Here is a 21,177-nt window from a genome sequence, read left to right as displayed (position 1 = left end):
TCAACCCAACTGTCTCTCTCTATCTCAACCTAACTCTCTCAACCCAACTCTCTCTCTCTCTCTCAACCCAACTCTCTCTCTCTCAACCCCACTCTCTCTCTCTCTCTCTCAACCCAACTCTCTCTCTCTCAACCCCACTCTCTCTCTCTCTCTCAACCCAACTCTCTCTATCTCAAACCAACTCTCTCTCTGATTCTCTCTCTTCATTAATTTGTCTTTTCTTTCTTATTCTCACTCATTACTCTCTCCCCTTTTCTTTCTCTATCTGTTTTTTTTCTTTCTCTCCATCTACATCTCTTTCTCTTTTCCCACTCATGCCTACGACTGGCTGACGTGGGCATTCTGCAGAGAAGCTTATCGAAGGCCTCAAGTCTCTGGACACGTCCCTTCTGCTGCCGGACCTGGTGTCCCTCAACGACCCCTTCGGCAGCTCACTGGAGCCCCCTGCAGATGGTAAAGCTGCAGAGCACCCTGTGCCTCCCACTGTAGGGCTGCTGCGGAATACCATCGTGGTGGTAGACTCTGGGATCAAAGTCCATAGTCAAACCGTGTACATTTGCTTAATACTAGTATTGAAAAAGTTGCCAAAGAATGAAACATCTCAATACACTATCTAAATAGTTTTCATATTCTGTCTCCTGGCTAAATTTGTATTTCTAATTGAACCTCTTGCACAGATGAACACACTCCATCAACTAATATAACGTGAAACCTTGTTATTTTCTGAGACTATTGGGCCTTATTCCAGGTCTCCCACTAACCGCAGGCTGTATAAGGCTTGATGGTCATTGTTGTCATGTGCACATAAAAGTAGTTTACCATGCTTACTTTTGAATATAAGACAACAGTATGACTATAACTTCCTACCGTTTCCATTGAGTAAATTCAACTTTGAAGATGAGAAAAGCAGTTTTCATTGGATGGTGAAAGCGAGTGAATGGACATGCCGTGGCGGGAATTAAGGCATAAACATTTCCATGGCAACGGTGATCCGAGGACCTGTTTTCTCTCATGGTACCCTTGAAAAGGACAGCAGCTCCTCTCACCCTCCTGGCTGAGCAGTTGTTTAGAGTGGATCAGGCTTCGCAATCCCATGCCACCCTCACAACTATCTTATGTACCACATAATCGTGTGTGTGTGTCCTCTAGCATATTATATTATGTAAAATCCCTGGGAAAATCCGATCACAACGTCGTACACCTCCTACCACAGTACAGGGCGAAATTGAAGCATGATAAGCCAGTGACAAAGGATATCCAAATATGGACTGATGACTGTAAGGAGGAACTGAGAGACTGTCTGAACGAAACGGACTGGCAGATCTTTTTTGACTCTTGCGTTGACCCACACAAACTGACTGATACAATCACATCATATTTAATGTTCTGTGAGAGTAATATCATTCAGACCAAGACTATTAGAATTTTCCCTAACAACAAAATATGGATAACTAGTGATTTAAAAGTATGCATAAACGAGAAAAAACGTGCGTTTGCACAGGGACATGCAGATCTTGTAAGGGAAAAATGATCTGAACTAAGGGCCAAATTACAGAAAGCAAGGTTGGACTATACAAATAAGGTGGAGAGGCGTTGTTGCACTGGCAATGCCAAAGCTGCTTGGGTTGGGTTAAATCAGAAGATGGGTAGAGAAACCAAACAGAGGAGTGCTTCCACAGGCCTGTCCCCTTCCCTATCATTTGCAAATGATTTAAATGTTTTCTATCGTAGATTTGATCAAACTGATTCTCCACTGAGAGGGATGAAGTGAGTAAAAAAATCTAGTTGAGAGCATTTTGTCCTTTAATTTGATTATGTGGTATGGTAACCTAAATGCCAAGTGGAGATGCAAACTTCAGAAAATAGTGAACATGGCCTCAAAGATTATAGGGAAGCCACAAAAGCAACTGAGCATATTCTACGAAGAGAACACCTTAAGTAAAGTCAGAAAAATCATCAGTGATTCCTCCCATCCATTATACAGTGCATTTGAGCTTCTCCCCTCAGGGAGGCGCTATAGCCAGTAAGAATATTTTTAGAAATTATTTTGTCCTTAATGGTATCAGGGCAATAAACAGTGCAGGGACTCTTACTGGAAGTGCTTCAGTTATTTCTTAAGTCATTTATTTATTATATTCATTAATAATAATAATAATAATAATAATAATAAGCTTTATTTGTATAGCACCTTTCATACACAGAATGCAGCTCAAAGTGCTTTACATTTGAAGCATGTAACACAATGATAGTCAGTCAGTCATTATCAATCACTTTTCTTTGCTGTTTATGATCTACTCAGCAACATATCGAAAATATAGAAAATGACGTCATAAGACTGGCAACCTTAACCCTCTTACCCCCCACAAGCACGCCATATGGCAACTGTGGCAAGGAAAAACTCCCATATTCCAGGAAGAAACCTTGAGCAGAACCTGACTTAATAGGGGGAGCCCATCTGCTTCTGGCTGGCTGCGCCCTCCAATAGTAGCAGATGTAGAATAATCTGAGAAAGTAGTCTACAGGATAAGATGAGTTAACTAAAAGCTTTCCTGTACAGGTATGTTTTCAGATCTTTTTTAAAAATATTTACTGAACTCGCCTGCTTGATGTACAGAGGCAGGGTGTTCCATAGTTTGGGGGCATAATGGATAAACGCAGCTTCTCCACTTTGTTTGTGGAGCACTTTGGGTACGATTAAAAGATTCAAATTGGATGATCTAAGTTTCCTTTGTGGTTGATAAGATATTAAAAGCTCAGAGATATATGAAGGTGCTATGCCATTCAGAGCTTTGTAAGTAATTAACATAACCTTAAAATCAATTCTATAGGAAATAGGGAGCCAGTGCAGTTCAGCCAACACAGGGGTGATGTGTTCTCTCTTAGTCTTAGTTAAAAGTCTAGCCGCAGAGTTCTGTATGAGTGCCAATTTCTTTAGATGTTTTTTGGGAAGACCAGTGAAAAGTGCATTGCAGTAGTCTAACCTGCTAGTGATAAAGGCGTGAATTCGTTTTTCTGCATCTTGTTGAGTTAAAAAGGGCCGCACTTTGGCAATGTTTCTCAAGTGGAAATAGGCTGTCTGAGTAACTTTACTGATATGGGGCTTAAAACTTAACTCTGCATCTAAGATGACACCGAGGCTTGTTACTTTTGGTTTGACCTGGTGTGCCAAGTTCCCCAGATTACTAAGAATAATATCTCGCTTTAGTTTTGGTCCAACCAGAAGTACCTCTGCTTTGTCATCATTTAGTTTCAAAAAGTTTTTGCTCATCCACTGATTAATGGAGGTTAGGCATGCAGTGAGGGAGCAAAGGCCATCTGGGTTAGTTGGCTCCACAGAAATATACAATTGGGTATCATCTGCGTAGCTGTGGAAGTTTACATTATGCTGACTTATGACGTTTCCCAATGGAAGCATATATAGAGAAAATAGCAGGGGACCAAGGCAGCTCCCCTGGGCCACACCAAAAGGCAAGTCATGTTTTTCAGATACATGATCTCCTAGACTGATATAAAAATCTCTGCCAGTAATGTAGGTTTGAAACCAGTTTAGAGCATTATCAGAGAGACCCACCCACTTCGCAAGGCGGTGAATTAGGATGCTATGATCAATGGTGTCAAATGCCGCACTCAAATAGAAGAATAAGGATTGAGACTTTGTTTGAGTCAGTAGCTAGTCTGAGATCATTGACTATTTTTACTAGAGCCGTTTCTGTGCTGTGATTTGATCTAAAACCTGATTGGAATTTTTCAAGGATACTGTTTTCGTTGAGGAAGGTATTTAACTGATTACAAACAACTTTTTCAAGTACTTTGCTCAAAAACGATAGATTTGATATAGGCCTGTAGTTGCTCAGATTGGTATGGTCAAGATTTGACTTTTTAAGTAAAGGTTTCACAACAGCGGTTTTAAAAGCAGTTGGAAATATACCTGTTTCTAATGAGGTATTTATTACCTTGAGAAAAAAGGGAGCTAAGCTATCATATACTTTTTTGAGGAATGTAGTAGGGATTGGATCTAAAACACATGTTGAGGAGCCGGTTTGAGTTATAATTTTACCAAGCTCAGATTGAGTAATAGTGCTAAAGGACCTTAATTTTGGGGGGCTGTTTTTGGGTGTACTATCAAACATATTACTTGTGTTACCAATAGCCTCCCTTATTAGCTAGCCTAGCATGTATGGGTTGCTTAGGCCTACTTATTTATTGACTGGTAGTCAAGTCAAGTCACTTTTATTTATATAGCACATTTAAAAACAACAGGAGTTGACCCAAAGTGCTTTACATGGCAATGAGAGGTTAGGCAAGCAGTTAAAACAAAAAGAAAAGGGGCCCAGGGATACACAGGTCTGACTAAAGAAATGTATAAAAAAATATATATTTATTGATATTTATTGACTGGCCAGGCTTGACTGTATTTTATATGATATCAGGCGTGCGGGAACCTATTTTTGACCAGGGGTGCTGAATAACAAAAATAATGGATGTCCGACGATCTCCCCCCTCCCCTGGACATGTTTCGGATTTTGACTGCTAAATAGCCTACGTCATTTTAGTGCGGTGTGTGGGTGATAGCGAGAAGTTTTAGAAAAGTCCTGGGCAGCCACACATTCCAATGTTCCGCGACAGCACTCCGAGTCCACTGCGCCCACCCTAACCCCACAGAAGCGCACTTGACATCATTAGCCTATTTCAGTATAGCTAAGGAAAATTACTTTTCTGATCGTCAAAACCACACCAGAGATGTTAGGTAAGGCATTATCCCGTTTATACCATGGTCACTTAAGAAATAAATAAATATGAAATCAATTATTAATACTAAACGAGTTTTAGAGTTAAAATCGTTTTCTCAGCTGTTTTTGCAATGCTGTGGAATGTTGATAAGTCACAGCTGAGCGGACTAACTCAGGCGTTGTCAAGCAACGTCATAATCATTTTATAGGTGTAGTATATCGCTTTTTAAATGACACCCTTTTCAACCTAGACCATGGTATAAGCTTTAAATATAGGCTAATAATCAGGCTGCAATGATCTCGCAAATAATTTCTGAATAGCCTAAAGTGTGACGTCTTCACAGCAAGTGTGTGTCCTAATAATTTCTATCTTAGCGACTAGGATAGTGAAATGATTTCACTAGCTATACATTTATTAGTTTCTTTCAGCTTATCCATGCTTTTGAACGTGTAAATCGCATGGAATATGTAGGCCTATATCAACCGTAGGCCTACACACTTGATCGCTATCACATAGGCCTAGCTGAAACCACGCTACGGTTCTTACAGTAACTGACTCACGTTCACGTTGATCTCTATAACTGTTCATTTTTAGTAGCCTATATTCGAACCTATCCATAACCCTTTTTTGCTATTTGACTCATCATTTCACATACAAAAATATAAATAATGTCAGACAGCGAATTAGTAATTATTTAAAAAATCTATCTCCTGCCAGCAGGGGGTGCTGCAGCACCCTCAGCACCCCCCTTCCCGCGCCCTTGTATGATATGCAGTGCTTATGAAACTGAATGTGTGGGACAGGAATGTCTGTCCTGTGTGCTGTATGGTGAAACTAAAGACTAATTTCCACTTTGTGGATAATAAAGTTTTTCATATTCATATTCATGTAACACATCCTCTAGCATGTCATTGTGTTTCTGTCCACTGTCCGCTCTTTATCTATATACCTGCGTAGTCACACATTCACACACACACACATTCACACACACACACCCACACAATACACACACACACACACACACACACACACACACCCACAATACACACAATACACACACACACACACACACACAATACACACACACACACACACCCACACACAATACACACGCACACACACGCACAATACATGCAATGTGCTTGAGTGGCATGGACTAAGGAAACAGGCCTAATTAAATGCATTGATGGTTCTCATTGAAAAGGGTTGCCTGCTGAGCTAGAGTGGAGAACCTCATTTGGTCTTTTCACTTGCGTTCCTCTCCCATCAGCTCAGCTCTGCTCTCTCTGCCAGCTGAAACACTGCAAATCTCTGTGCCACCAGCTCCACACTGTCTCTTGTGGCAAGAGATTAGCTTCTAGCACCAGCTCCAGACTGTCTCTTCTGTCTCTTTTCGCAAGAGATTAGCTTCTAGCACCAGCGCCTATATTTCTGTGTGTGTGAGATTACACAAGCTTAAGTCTCAATAACAGGGTCTATTTTCCCAGTGGCTTTGGAGAATGTTTTCCAGACTATTTTTTTTCCCTGACGTATCTCTCTCTCTCCCCCCCCCCCTTTGTTTTCTGTCTTCACCTTCCTAAATACGTCACCCCCCCTCCTTCTTCAGCAGATGACCCAGAGGTGTGTGTGTGTGTGTGTGATTCTCTCCTCCCAGGTGACCCAGAGGTGTGTGTGTGTGTGTGTGTGTGTGTGTGTGTGTGTGTGTGTGTGTGTGATTCTCTCCTCCCAGGTTTGCTGCCTCAGGCCCAGGGGCAGCCCGCTCTGGTGGACACAGGTGACCTGCTTTTCATGTGTCCATACAGGATAGGGTGTGTGTGTTTGAGAGAGTGTGTGTGTGTGTGAGAGAGAGAGTGTGTGTGTGTGTGTGTGTGTGAGAGAGATTGTGTGTGTGTGAGAGTGTGTGTGTAGGAGTGTGTGTGAGAGAGAGTGTGTGTGTGTGTTTGTGAGAGTGTGTGTGTGAGTGTGTGTGTGAGAGAGATAAATTACAGGTAGTTCTTTCCAGAATAATTTAGTGCTTCTCAGAACCGGCACTGGGACTGGTGGAGTGCAAGAAAAGTCACTGAACAAACAAAAGTACACAGACAGGAAAGCTGCAGATGTTTTGGATATTTTCTGCTTGACTGTTTTGTTCCTGCAACAGACCCTCTGATTGGTGAGGGCTCTTTGCTGGGAAGAGACTCCGCCTCCTGTCTTGACCAGTTCGCCTCCGTCTCTGGAGGCTCTTCTCAACCCATAGCAGGTAAACACGCAAACACACACACACATGCAAACACACACACACACACTCACAGATACGTTATACTGGTACTATCATTCAGATATGTGTGATACACACACAATTCCACATACTTACACACACACACACACACAGCGTGTTGGTCTTTGCCCTGTAGCTGGAGCGTTCGGCTGCTATATCTGACTCTTGGGCCTCACAGTGCTGACTCGGCACATTCATTCATCCGTCTGACTCTGCGCTTTTGGAGAATCTGGTTTTCAGTTTTGTGGTGTGTGTGTGTGTGTGTGTGGTGTTGTCTCTCTGCTTGCGGATGTCTGTGTGTCCGTCCGTCTGCGGGCCTTTTCATCCGTCTGAACCTCTGGCCTAAAGCATTTTTTTCCCATTTCATAATCCCTCTCTTCCTCCTCCTCCTCCTCCTCATCCCCCCTTCCCTTTCCTCCTTCTTTCTTCTCTCCATTTTGTCATTTCCCTCTGTATCCCTCCCTCCTGGCGCCTTTGTTTACCTCTTTTCTCTTTTCATTTCCTCCCTCGTTCTCTCTCTTTATTCACTTCACTCCTTTTCCTCTCCTGCAGCTCTCTATGGGCATCCCAAACATACTCCCCCCTTCCTCCAAAAAAACAACATAATTCATATACTCCCCACAACACTCATTCCCCTCACTTCAAAACCATCATTCATCTACGCCCCCCCCCCCCCCCTACTGTGTGTGTGCGTGTGTGTGTGTGTGTCTCCTCCCAAGGTAAGATCCGTGCCCAGGCCGGTAGCCTGGCCAGAGGCATTCAGAGGTGTCGGACTATACCCTCGCATCTCAACACACTTACATCTCAACATATGTACTACACACCCATCCACACACACACACACACACACTCCTATTATGCTTGCAGACTTTTCTGAGCACACACACACGTTCAGTGGCTCAGTTCTTATCATCTTTGCAGAGCCGCATGCACACACAAACACATAAACACACACACACAGGGTCTTGGTACGTCTAGCATCAGAGCCACACACACACACAGACAGGGTCCTGGTATCTCTCCTATCTAGCATCAGAGCCACACACACACACATGATCCTGGTATCTCTCCTGTCTAGCATCAGAGCCACACACACACACACACACACACATGGTCCTGGTATCTCTCCTGTCCTATGTTAGCATCTTCGATGTGGATGTAGAAATCACCAAGAGCCTGATCATCACATAAATTTGGGTCATGATCTGGGTCATTGGGTCATGAGGTCATAATCTTGGATCATGATCTGGGTCATTGGGTCATAATCTTGGGTCATGATCTGGGTCATTAGGTCATAACCTTGGGTCATGATCTGGGTCATTGGGGCGTGAGTGTTTACCTACTGAGATTCTGTGATGCACTGTGGTTGTTTTTGCAACATTTGCACCACTGGTCAGTAATAGTGGAAAAAGTGCAACTTAATGTCTGTCTACTTCTGATAACCCCTGATTAAAAAAATGTTGTATGCCTTTCCACAGACTGTATAAACAGCTTCAGTTGTATATTAATGAAAACATCTTCATAAACAAATTGTGTGGCACAAGGGTTATTCAATCAATCTCAATCTCTGACTCTGTCAATTTTAATGTCTGACTCAATCAGTTGTCTTTAGTAGGGCAGAACTATTTTGGAAAATAAATCAAATTTAAATTTAAACTCTTTATTTTCTGTATTATTTAACAAAGACAATAAATCATTCTATAGTATGACCAAGACGGTATTAGATAAATGAAACATAAAGGGTAATTCCATGCAAAACTGTCACATCCATATGGCCAACACAATGCCATGGTTCAGGATAAATGGCTACGAGGACATCTCTAGTTCTCTGAAGGCTTGAGGATCAGGTGTAGATTTTACCTTCTAGACCGTTGAGCCTCCGATCAGTCAACCTTGAGTGGTCAAAAAGAACATGCGAGTCGCTGCAATTCAAAGCACTCTACTTTGATTGTGTCAGCAGAATAGACCCAGAGGCACTAGGGCCTTCAAAGCCGTAATGCTGGCTTGTGTGTTGGTGGGTTATTATCCGGGGCCTTGACAGGCATTTTAGAGCTAGACAGTATTAGATAAATGAAACATAAAGGGTAATTCCACGCAAAACTGTCACATCCATAACGTCAGCACAATTCCATGGTATTTAGTTGGCGTTATGGATGTGACAGTTTTCCATGGAATTGCCCTAAACTGTTCTCATAAACAGTTTATCCATCCTGGAGGCCTGGCCTGTTATTGATGACATTAGGTGATACATGAATTGATATGAATGACATATTTTTATTGAACTACTTCAAACACAGTAGTATATTTGTTGAACATCCAGCCTTGAAACATGTAAAAGCCTAGTGGGTGAGCGCTATGTACGTGTCTGTGTGTGTTTGCGCTGCGGGCTGCTGAGGCTAGCACACAGATGCTAACTTAGAGTTTTCATGAAGCTTTGCCGCTGTCCTGCTCGACCCCTCTGAGTCTAACTCAGGCATATCAGAGCATGAGCTTGTGTGCTATCTCAGAGAAGTCTACGCCATGATGCATTCGTGTTCAGTGTTCTGATGATTACTGTGTGAGTGTGTGTGCGTGTGCATGTGTGCGTGTGTGTGTGTCTGTATGCATGAGTTGGTGAGCTTGTGTCTCTCTGGATGTTAAGGATTATGTACTGTAGTCCAGGTGGTGAGGTTGTATCTGTATCGCCAGTGGCTGTGGTGACAGCTGCTCCTTTAAGATTAAAATAACTGAGCTTACTATGGGCACCTCGACTGGCACCTTTCCGGGAACCTCTACCGTCGGAAAGCACAGGCCCTCCTCTCTCTGGCAGAGTTCCCATCATATCAGGTCTCGAAACAGATCTGTGATGATCTCAGCAACCACCCCTCCGTCATATGACCTTTGCATTGCAGTGGCCAATATACGTTTTACTTTAAGCTTCTTAGAATTGGCAAAATTCACCACCGTGGCAAAATTAATCCATTAAAGTGGCTATATTAGAGGGAAAGCCACATGAGGGGCTGTGTCCATGTAGCATTTATTTTCTGGAATAAAAAAAAGCTGGGGAGTATGTCAGCCCAGCACTTCATTTAAAAAACCTCCTTTTGTTACTTAGTTTGTTTCATTGACAGCATATCACCAGGGTTGTTAGCTTCCAAGCGTCCTGAGTTGATTGAGCTGGTAGACACCTTGCAAATGACCTCACACATGCCTTTCTCATTTTGTGTGTGTGTGTGTGTGTGTGTGTGTGTGTGTGTGTGTGGGGGGGGGGTTACATTTCAGGTATCATATGTTGTGATGACACCAGCGCCTTTTTCAGAGATTTTTAACTAAATAAACTCTTGAGTGACCGTTCAGAAAATGCAGTACACTCTTCAAAAAGGCACTTTTCTAGGAGTCCACATTCGATCTCTTTCCAATGGAAAAAAATGAAAGAAAGAAACTGGCGCTCAGAAAAACATCGCAATATGGACATGGGTCCTGACATCCTTGACTTGCTTTTAAGTGAGGTCATGTTCCCAAGCACCATCTTATCATTTATGAAATATTCATTGGTTGTGTTTTTCCATCTTAAGGTGTCTGCCACCATAGAACCATTCTCTACGTAGATGATTTGATTTTAAATTCCCTGCATAGGCGTGACATTTGAAGTCGGTCAGATAGCTTTTAGTTGATCCTTTTGACATTGACTTTTCTCTGAAAATCTCTGAAAAATGTGCGACGCGACCTGCATCCATTGATCTCTGTTTGGCCAACCTATGCAATCCCTGCGTTACCACCCTGCCAAACTCCCTCCTTCCTCCTCAATCGTAGAGAGCCATTGTCTGTTGCAGAGGTCTTGCCTGTCGCTGGTTTAGTTACCTGTACATTGTGAAAATCAAAGACCCTTTTCTGGTGTGCTCAGTTGTTTTATTTTGATAGAAAGAAGTTTATTTATGACCATGATCACTCAATGATGCAAACCTAGCCAAGGGTCTCTGTAGCAAGTCCCCAAAACCGTTGTTAGAACCTTGATCATTCGATGTGCACCTTCTATTTTTGTGAAGAAAAAAGGAGAACCAAGAAATGGGGTTGTTAAATAAAATAAGTTTAATTGTGTGGAGTTTATTTTTCTTTGATGCAAGTGTGACATTTGTGCATGTGCACACACACACACACACAATGTAATGAGGGTATCATCTAGAATAAGAATCAGTAAATCAATATGAGAGACAGAAGCGTTATTCTAACTACATATCATAGACCGACCTAATACAGTATGTAGTTCATGTAGTCATGGCATATAATTGATCTGTAATATACTAGACATTGAGCACGTTTACAATGGGCTGATCTGATTCTGGAGTTCATATTATGATTGGGTTCCATCTGTTACACAACAATGGGCTGATCTGATTCTTTATTCTGAAACATTTGCTGATGCCCATCTAGAGCAGAAATCTAAACTCAGCCATAGTGGGTATTGTTTATTTTGCTCATGATATGTCTTTTAATACATAAAATAACAATGACAGACATTTTTAGCTGGAGTGGATCTTTAACAGGGTTCCCACAGATCTTTGAACTCCATGGATGTTTGTTAATTTAAGGAAGAAAATGGGTAGGAGTCATAGAAAGTGCTTGAATGTATATGGTTTGCAGAATAATATAATTTTAGTTATTTTGTATATGTAACAGAGGTCGTAATTCGTCCGCCGCTCACGGCCCTCAAACCCGCCACCTCGACACTCAACGGCATGGGAGTCGAACGCTCCAACCACTAGCAATTAGGGGTCGGCCAATTATCGTCCTGGCCGATTATTAGGGCCGATATTTAGTATTTTTATAATAATCGGTATTGGTCATTTTTCCCACCAATAAGCAGATATTGAAATGGATAAAGAATGAAACGCGCTACTTTGTCTGTAAAGCGTCTCTCACTCCCTGTATTTGCTACTCTGTGGTCGAGAGCATTGTCCCGCCCACTACACCGTCTGATTTGTTAGTTAGCACGAATACAGCCAATCAGGATCAAAGACTGAACACAGAGAAAGTTTAGGATTCTCACTAAGGTAGACTGACTGGGCTTCAGCTGTACGGAGCTATTTTCGAAGGTAGCCTAAGGAAGGCAGCCTACCCAAGGGGGCAGGCGAATTCCCATAAGTAGAAGAATCAATGAAGGCTGGAGGGACCACTTCTCTGCTAACCCCATAGAAGCCCATTCATTTTAGGATTTTTTTGAAATACCATAACTTCATATAACATATATCCTGTGCCGAAATTGTAGCTTCTGTGTTATCTACATAAACAATAAAAGGCAAAACAAGACTCGACTACCTCGTACGTAACGTTAGGTTGCCGTAAGAAGTATAGTTAGCGAGTCCGGTTGTAGGGAAGCTAACGTTTCGTAGGGAGATAACCGTATTGTTTGGATAAGAAGCGTAGTCCAGCCAGCACGGAAACTCGTGAACAAAGCTATGTAGCCTACAGCATAGCATTGTATGTTAAAGTAAAGCATAGAGGCAAGAAAACCTAATGAAAAACGGTAGTTTTACCGTTAGGTAGTCTAACGATAATCACTTCAGAGGTTTTCAATGGATTGACCGTAGGTCAGAAAAGTGGAAAGAAGATTAGCTTCAAGGCTAACGTTAGCACTATAACTTTTTTGTTTTGTTTTACCATGACTGTTTTTGAAGATGATCATGTGTGGTAGTTTCAACATTAACACGACTTGATATCACTTGTGAGGATGATATTAATAATAATACATAAATAAATGTTTAACTTTGATGACTTTGAAGGCGAAGGAAGTGTGAGAAGAATTTCTGTATCATATGAGTTACAAGATTCAGTTCGATGGCTAACGTCACAAAGTTAAGTGCGAGTCTGCGTAGTACTGGGGCATCAACTGAAAAATCGTTCAATTTGACTGCCTCCCATTGAGAAAACGACGGAGTCTGTTCGTCCATTTCTTTTACTGTCTATGAGCCTAAATTATGTAGCAGGATTAATGGGTGGAGTCCCTTTGTAATTGGCTAGCCAATTGGTTTACCTGGTCACACTATAAAATGATTTTTGAAGGTTGAGTTTGCTTAGGCAAACGCCTGGACTCTTGCCTTTGCCACTTCCCGTTACGCCGCCTGCCTGGTTGCCAGTATGAGATATGTTTGCGCTCTCTCTCTCTCGCGCTCTCTCTCTCGTTCTGTCGCTGTCTTGTTTGGTTTATCCAGCGTTGATTTCTCATATTGGCTACCAATGATCCCACAGCACCGTTAGTCTTTGCCTCACTCCTCTGGCGAAGTATATGGTTCTCTCCGCCAACCACACTAGGAAAGACGAATTGCTAAAGATCATTGTCTGGCTCCGAGTGGCGAGCTGCTGCCTATTTGGTAAGTAGCCCGCTGGGTTAGTAAGTTCAGTTCCTCTTGATTTTGCATAGTTTTAATCTTGTCTGTATTCATGTGCCATAGGAATCACAGGCCTGCGTTGGCAACTACCGCCACCTGGGCTAGCTCACTGCTGCTTTGCTGTATGATCGTGTCTCCCCCTGCAAACTGCTCGCTGTTTCCTGCTTCTCGTTAGCGTTGCTTAGGCGCATAAGCTAGCGGCAGTGGCGGGTGCAGACACCTTAACATTTACTGCTGGTTAAAGGTGTTATCGTGGTGTGCTTTGTTGTTGTGGCCATAGCCACCAGTCCCATTCTGCTCTGATGTGTCTGAATGGTTGTATAAGCAGCAAAGTATAGTGTATGTGGTGAATTGTGTGTTTTTGTCTCATATTTCTTTATTTTGATTTATACACTGGTGGGAGGCCACTTAGTTAGCTGCAGATCACCAGTGATCACAGTAGCTGGCCTCAGAATTGTAAATTGTATTTTTGTTTGATTTATGGCTTATTGTGTCTTGTCTTTTTCTGTCTAGTCATTTTGGTGTGTGTGTGCCTGTACGCTTATCCTGGTCTATTGTTAATTCCCGTCTTGTCTCTTCTTAGGAGCTGGGGCCCTAAAAGTGGGGAGGGTAGCTGCTCTCCTGAGATGGTGGTGTCCTCTTCTTGTGTGCTGTGATCACGTGTGCTTGTGGACGGGTATCCTTCTTGCCGTGTGAGTGGTTTCCCAGGATCCCTCCTGGCCTATGGTGACCTCTCTCTCCGCCGGTAAGCCTCAGCCCCGATATCCTTCCCCTGTACCTGTCAGTTGTTTGTGTGTGGATCTTATTAGTCTTGTGTCAATTTTATTGTTTTGTGCCATTACTCCTTTGTTAAAATAAACATACTTTTATGAATGGAACCACGTCTCTTGCCTGCTGAGTAAACAAACTTGTGTGCCATACTCACCCTGTTACAATTAAATCAATATTTCTCTGGGTGAAATTCCCAGAGTGGCGTAGTCAGGCTGCCAAAAAATACCACTCTTGCCACACTTACATTGCTGAAGTTGCAATGGATCACAATCATCTACACTAAAGTTACAAAAACACCACTTTGTAAGCTATTGTCTCTTTGATCCGGATCAATAAGTAAAGCATCCACTTCCTTCATTTAGCGAATTCCCGATTGATGCACGTTAGTGATATGCTGTTTAGCCTAGGCCTACTAGTTACAAACTCTGGTGCTGCGCGTCGCGAGTTCTTTGCCTCCGCCTCGTCCATTAATTGTAAATAACGGGACACCTTGGCGGACGTTATCCCTTAGGCCTACATAGTAGACAAGTCCTAAATTATGCGATAGCAAACGTCAAAAAGTCTAGTTGCTCCTTTTTGAAACGGACTGTCAGAAGACTAGGCTACAGGCACCCAGGGCCAGCCGTAATTTAATCCGACCTGAAGTAAATCGAGTCCTGAGCTGGCTATTAACGTGCCTTTTTAGGCTCACAAAAGTGTAGCTTAAAACCTACATATGGACACATTGCATGCTTAAATAGCCTAAGAACTATTTTAAAACGGTTTTGTTAAACTATTCAACCATAACACTTGCCATCACGCATGCACCTCTCCCTCTCCCTCTCTCGTGCACTCACACACAAGATGGCAAAGCATCCTCTTTGTGACAGGTCCCTTACCATAGTTAACAAGCCCATTGTGTAGGCCTAGTCTATGAAAATAATTGTTATCACTTAGCTCTTTGATTAACATCATACACAGGATTTACACTTGTGATGCAAGTTGATAGACAATTGTGTATCAAAAGAAGAAAGGAAAGTTTGCATAATTAAATGCTTTTGAATGATTTTTTTGCAGCATATCGCCTTTACTAGGCTATCTACCCTCCTTTTTGACAACTGACATATCGGTTTTACATATCGGTTATCGGCCTCCTGTTTTGGTAATAATTTATATCGGTATCGGCCCTGAAAAAACCGTATCGGTCGATCCCTAATCGCAATGCTTTATACACCAGTCATCCACACACCAGCTGTGTGTGGCAAACAAATGCATATAACTGTAAGCAAAAAAAATGACTTTGAAAACAAAAATCTTGCTTTTGGATTAAAATACTTTGTAATTCCTACCAAACAGAATTGTTTTGTGACTTGGAAAGTTTTGCACACCAAAAACTGTTTTGACAGAGCTGAAGTTGTCGAGTGTCTGTCTGGCAGCTACTGGACTACAATCCGCACTCGACGTAAGTCCCGCCCATCGTGCATCTGCTGACCTTGAAGGCAAAACATTTTGAAACGCAAATGAATTTTTGAAACGCAAAAGTGTTGACATTTGCTGTCATTTGTGGCGTGCATTTGCTGCTCATGTTGTAACGTGCATTTGCTGTCATTTTGTGGCGTGCATTTGCTGCTCATGTGACGTGCATTTGCTGTCATTTGTGGCGTGCATTTGCTGCTCATGTTGTGACGTGCATTTGCATTTAGCGCATCAATTTTTTCATTGAATATTTGAACATCCGCTAAGCGTGAACGTGACCATGGGGAGCAGCCCTCACCTTTGACACCTCCATGGTGTACTCTTTGATTTACTTGATTAACATGCACATATACTGTATGTCCGTGGTGGTTAAGGAGCATTATTTTCACAGACCTGATATCATAAAGATATAATTTAATCATAAGATCTACCTACATGAGGTTAATGATATTTGTGTGTGTGTTTCAAATACAGTATGTTCCAGAAATAATTTGCTTTGCACAAAGGTTTCTGTAGAATGTTCTTCTGCTTGGTTCCTCCACAGAACCCCAGCAGGGTGTCAACGGCTACGGTGTGTATGTGGAACCCCAGGCAGCGCCGCTGTTGGAGACTCTGGCGTCGGGGAGGTGCGAGTAGCTGCTGAGGAGACTGGTGGTGCCCCCCACTGACCAGCCACCACTGCTCCAGGCGCCCCCCCAGCAGTCCAGCGCATCCTTTACTCAGCCCCCCCATCAAGGGCAGATGCAGGACACCCCATTGCCCTTCGATGACGTGTTCATGGGCGCACCCTTCCGCCCAGGCAACGCAGACGTGTTCAGCAGCGCTCCGTTCCCCCTGTCCCAGACCCACCATAAACCCCCCCCCCCCCCCTCCCCACTCACGCCCCCCCTCCCCACTCACGCCCCCCCTCCCCACTCATGCCACTCACGCCCCCCTCCCCACTCACACCCCCCTCCCCACTCATGCCCCCCTCCTCACTCACACCCCCCAGTCCGACATTTTCTTGCAGGCGCCCTTTGGTAAGAGGACTGGGGTCAATGCCACCCCCACCACCACTACAGCCAACGCCTGTGGGGCGCCCCCTTCTCTCCACCCTTCTCAACCTGTCCAGCCTGCCCCCCAGACCCACATCCGTGTTGCGGGCGTCGGTGCCCCCGTGCGTCTCCTGCGCTGCTCAGAGGTGCCCCTGCCCCAGCAGCCCGTGGCTGCCCATCGCGTGGGCTCCGAGCTAGTCGGGCCCCTCCACTCGTGGGCATGGGTATGGGGGTGCGGGTACCTGTCGTGGACCCATTTGTGGCGGCACCCTTCCATCCCAGGGGCACACAGGGGAAGCCTTGACCCGCCAAGCTAAAACTTCCTTAGCCTCCCAAACCCCTTAAACACACACACACACATACACGTATGTGTGTACACACACATAGACACACAGAGAGCTTATTCAACCCACAGTTCACGTTGGTGTCCTAGGGGGTATACTAAGCCCGAGGTTTAGGCGGGGATCACTTTAGCCAGCGGCAAACGTAATGCAGCGCTCAGACCATAATACATTTTATCTCGTTCCTAAGCAACACAAACGGTTTGTCAATTGAAAACAAACCATAGAGAACAATAGGAAACCTGCCGCTTGCTGCTGGCTAATGCGATCCCCACCTTAGTGAATACTGGCTTACTCCACAGTAAGTCGTAAACGTACTGAAAGAAAACTCCGCTGTTGTTGCAGGCAGCTCACTGCGCCGGGATTAGTGTGTGCTTCACCTCACTCTGTGTTCACTGTGTGCAGTGTGTTTCACTAATTCACGGATTGGGATAAATGCAGAGACCAAATTTCCCTCACGGGATCAAAAGAGTATATATACTTATACTTATACTTACTTATACTTCAGACCAGAGCTGATGCTTCAGCAATAACCATCACTGAAAAGCTGTGAGTGTCGTTGAACACAGCTGTTCTCACATTAGCTGATTGCGATAAACATAAACCATTATTGCCTAATTACCAATTATTCATTACACCTGTGTGTAGTATCTACTTTTTTAGTGTTTTTCACATATAGTATTTTGCAGTATTTTTAAAATACAAAAATACACACCAATAAAGTATTTTGATACAAAATACAGAGCCATTTCCTTCAACCCAATAAAATACAAATGACAAAATACTATTTTGTATTTGAAATAAATATTGCATGTTTCAGAAATACGACCCATCCCTGGGAACAGGCAGATTACATCTTTATAGTTGGCCAGATGATGACATACTTATACTTATTTAAACACACACACACACACGCACCCTCAGCCTGATGAGCTGATTAAGACGTGTCCAAGCATCGCTTAACACAATCAATGGAGATGTGCGTGCGTGCGTCCCTATGCATCGCAGGCTCATTGCATCTGTGAGGTGTCTTGCCATCGCTGAGAAGTGCCTGCATGGCTGCGTAGTTTCAGACAGGAAACGTGGGACCACCACACGTGAGACTGGAAAACTGACAACAACTGTGGCACAACTTCGGATACGAAGAAGCAGGGAATCTTCTAGCCAGTGCCATGCACATTCCATGAGATGCCACCACCCCCACTCCCCGCGCATTCATCAGGATCGTCGCAGCAGGTGGCGTTTGGCGAAGGAAAGGGCATCAGTGTGTCCTGACGATGTGAAGCCACGTGAGTCCTTGCGGCCGTCGACTGGCTGGCTTGGCCAGGGATATTTTACTTAAGGAGTCATGCCTCTCATAGGAGCCCCATGGTGTCATCGCCTCTCATAGGAGCCCCATGGTGTCATGCCTCTTAGAAGCCCCATGGAGTCATGCCTCTCATAGGAGCCCCATGGTGTCATCGCCTCTCAGGAGGCCCATGGAGTCATGCCTCTTAGAAGCCCCATGGTGTCATCGCCTCTGACGTTCTACCCATGTTTATGGTTGTATTCAGCGCTTTATTAAAGAAAGACTTTTTTTGAATCGCCGAGGCAGGCGAAACAAAGTTGGCGAAAGTTATTTAAATGAGGACCATTAGAGAACCAGTCAGGTTTGCGTCTTTGTGTTTGGAGGCAGGAGTTACAAAAAAGTCTGACCAAGATGGCGGAGACTACCTGAGCTGTAACACGAAAATTTGTATGTGATTTAAAATGTTTCTACACGAACATTGGCACTTGTATCAACACAAATTGTGGTTTGTATGCCACACAAACTTAGTCAGAGCACATACACCACTAAATAGACCACTATATATGTTAGTTTAAACACTCGACCTTTTAAGCTAGCTGACAGGCGAAATGCTAGTATTTTCGGACACTGGATTGCATTGTAAACCTAGCTAGACAGCTAGGCTACATGCTGCAACACAGGTATGAAATATATTATGTCTTATTGACCTTGTTGTTTCTATGAACATGAATTGTTGTTTATAGGCAACATCAACTTAGTCGAGGCATAAAGACCCCTGGATATCTTCATTAAGTACTTAAACGTTTGAACTAGCTGATTAGCCTAATTAGCTCGCTTGCCACCACTGGCTAGACACTGCAGTCAAAAGGTTAGCGGTTTGGCCGTCCCGCCCCTGAGGCGAAATTTTGCTGGCCAAAAATCGTGAGGTGTTTCGCTGTGTGGAAACCCACCGTAAACATGGATCGGATTGTAGCAGCAATTATGATAGGTATTATGTATCAATGTGCCGAAGAAGAGGCAACAAGGTTAAGAAGGAGGATCCGGGCAAGACAAGCCAGGATGGTCAGGAGAAGAAATGAGAAGGCGTGCCCTTGCTGGCCTGGTAGGCGTTTTCTAATTTCATTGATCTGTTCCATATACAACGGGGAGATGGGAGTTGTGGTAACACTCCATAATAAGGTGCCATAATAAATAGCAAACTAGTATTATTAACCCTTTGTTAATTGTTACTAAAATATCTATTTGGCACAAGTTAATAGTTTTTTCATCATTAATTAAATATTAGTTGTTTGGATAAAATCTGGATATAAATGTTTTATCGCTTCTCGGCCTTTTGGCTAAGATCAAGTGTAGTATCTGTTCTTATCAGTTTAATACCTGATACGACCTCTACCCGAGGACCATATATTAATCTGATTTTTGGAACAGGGAGACGGAAGAGGGGCTTGCTCCGTCCGCTCCATGCATCGACCCGGTATTGCAGTGACTCTGGGAACGGTGCACATCCCGCCTACTGGTTAGCGCTTCGGACTTGTAACCGGGGGGTTGCCGGTTCAAACCCCGACCAGTGGGCCGCGGCTGAAGTGCCCTTGAGCAAGGCACCTAGCCCCTCACTGCTCCCCGAGCGCCGCCATTGAAGCAGGCAGCTCACTGCGCCGGGATTAGTGTGTGCTTCACCTCACTGTGTGTTCACTGTGTGCTGTTTGTGTTTCACTAATTCACCGATTGGGTTAAATGCAAAGACCAAATTTCCCTCACGGGATCAAAAAAGTATATATACTTATACTTACTTAAATGGCTAGAAACACTTTAGGTGTGTTTGGTGTACATAGAAGAATGGCTATACTGAAAAGAACCCCATGCCTAAGGATAATTATGGTGGAGGGGCTGTTTTTATTCCCAAAGGCCTTGGGAACCTAATTAAGTTGCATGGTATCATGAACACCAAGAAAAACCTGAACATTGGCAATGGAAATCTGTCAATCTCTGCCAAGACACAAAAAGTTGGTCATGATTGGATCTTTCATCAGGTCAATGAACCAAAACAAACGTCCAGATCATAACAAATATTGTTTGCTGAACACAAAATCAAGCTTCGGCCATTGCCATCTCAGTCCCCTGATCTAAAGTCCAGAGAAAAACAGTGGGGTGAGTCAAAGAGGAAAATGCACAAGTGTGGAATCTGGACGATCTGTGGAGATTTTGTAAAGACGAATTGTCTTAAATCCCTTGCTTTGTATTCTCCAACTTTATGGGGTGTCATAGGAGAATATTACAAGCTATTTTCATAGGTGCCAACTCTCACGCATTGGCCGTGAGACACACGCATTTGATTAGTTTCACACACTCACACGCCACACCCCCGATTTCTCACGCTGAAGTGTCAACCCGGTCGGTCAGATGCCTGAAAAATGAGTTTAGCCTATCTATAGATCTACCTGTTGAGCCACGGTTATGCTTTCAGAGACAGTGAGAGGGTTCAAGAGTACCCCGTCTGTGGAATTTTCTAAATTTTCTCTCATTTGCGATGCTACTTCAGAAGTCCCAGGCGCATTCCCCCGCATTTCCCCGGCTTCAGGTATGCTTTGAGTATTATTGAGTATTTTTCACGCTGAAGTGTCAACCTGGTAGGTCAAATACCTAGCCTAGAAATCTAGACGCACCCTAGCGGCTGCCAGGGCTAGTCTAGCAACTCTCCGTTGGCTTGTGAGCACGAAAAATTAAACTTCTATCAGGCCAATCAAATCGTGTAGAGTCGTTAGGCGTTAATGATTGATGACAGAGTTGCAGCGGTTTGGGTTGAATTCCCTGCTACTTGAAAACAAAGAAGATGGATATTGCTGTTGGCCAACAGTGTGACATGAGTTAAGCTTGTTTTAAGATGGCAAAAGTTTGAACTAGCCAACTAGCTCCGCTGGTGGGAAAACGCATGGGA

General features: G+C 43.6%; 1 non-coding gene across 1 annotated transcript; it reads left to right on the top strand.

The window, feature by feature from the left end:
• Positions 1–19,559: 19,559 nt before the first annotated feature.
• Positions 19,560–19,750, top strand: LOC121681070. The gene has a single exon (XR_006021948.1). It is a non-coding gene; the product is annotated as a U2 spliceosomal RNA (small nuclear RNA).
• Positions 19,751–21,177: the final 1,427 nt, after the last annotated feature.

The sequence above is a fragment of the Alosa sapidissima genome, chromosome 13 (assembly GCF_018492685.1).
Source record: "Alosa sapidissima isolate fAloSap1 chromosome 13, fAloSap1.pri, whole genome shotgun sequence".
Lineage (NCBI taxonomy): Eukaryota > Metazoa > Chordata > Actinopteri > Clupeiformes > Clupeidae > Alosa > Alosa sapidissima.
Note: the sequence above shows the minus strand (reverse complement) of the source record. Positions and strands in the feature narration are given on the sequence as shown.